Raw genomic sequence first — 383 nt, 5'->3', positions numbered from 1 at the left:
GAGAAAGCGGATCAATGGATCCAAGAAGTGGAGAAGATCTTCGAAATGATTAACTGTCGGGCGAAAGTGAAGGTCAGCTATGCCACTTATATGCTATTGGGGGATGCTGAGTACTGGTGGAGGAGTGCAAGATTGTTGATGAGATCAGCTCACGAGGAGGTGAACTGGGAATCATTCAAAAGGAAGTTTTTAGACAAATACTTCCCGATGAGTACCAGGACTAAACTGGGTGATGATTTCCTGAAACTGCATCAGGGGAACATGACCGTGGGTGAATATGCTGCTAAGTTTGAATCGCTATCGTGACATTTCAGGTTTTTCCGTGAAGAGATTGATGAACCATTCATGTGTCATCGTTTCCAAGACGGACTAAAGTATGAGAT

Source organism: Cicer arietinum, chromosome 7 (assembly GCF_000331145.2).
Source record: "Cicer arietinum cultivar CDC Frontier isolate Library 1 chromosome 7, Cicar.CDCFrontier_v2.0, whole genome shotgun sequence".
NCBI lineage: Eukaryota > Viridiplantae > Streptophyta > Magnoliopsida > Fabales > Fabaceae > Cicer > Cicer arietinum.
Note: the sequence above shows the minus strand (reverse complement) of the source record.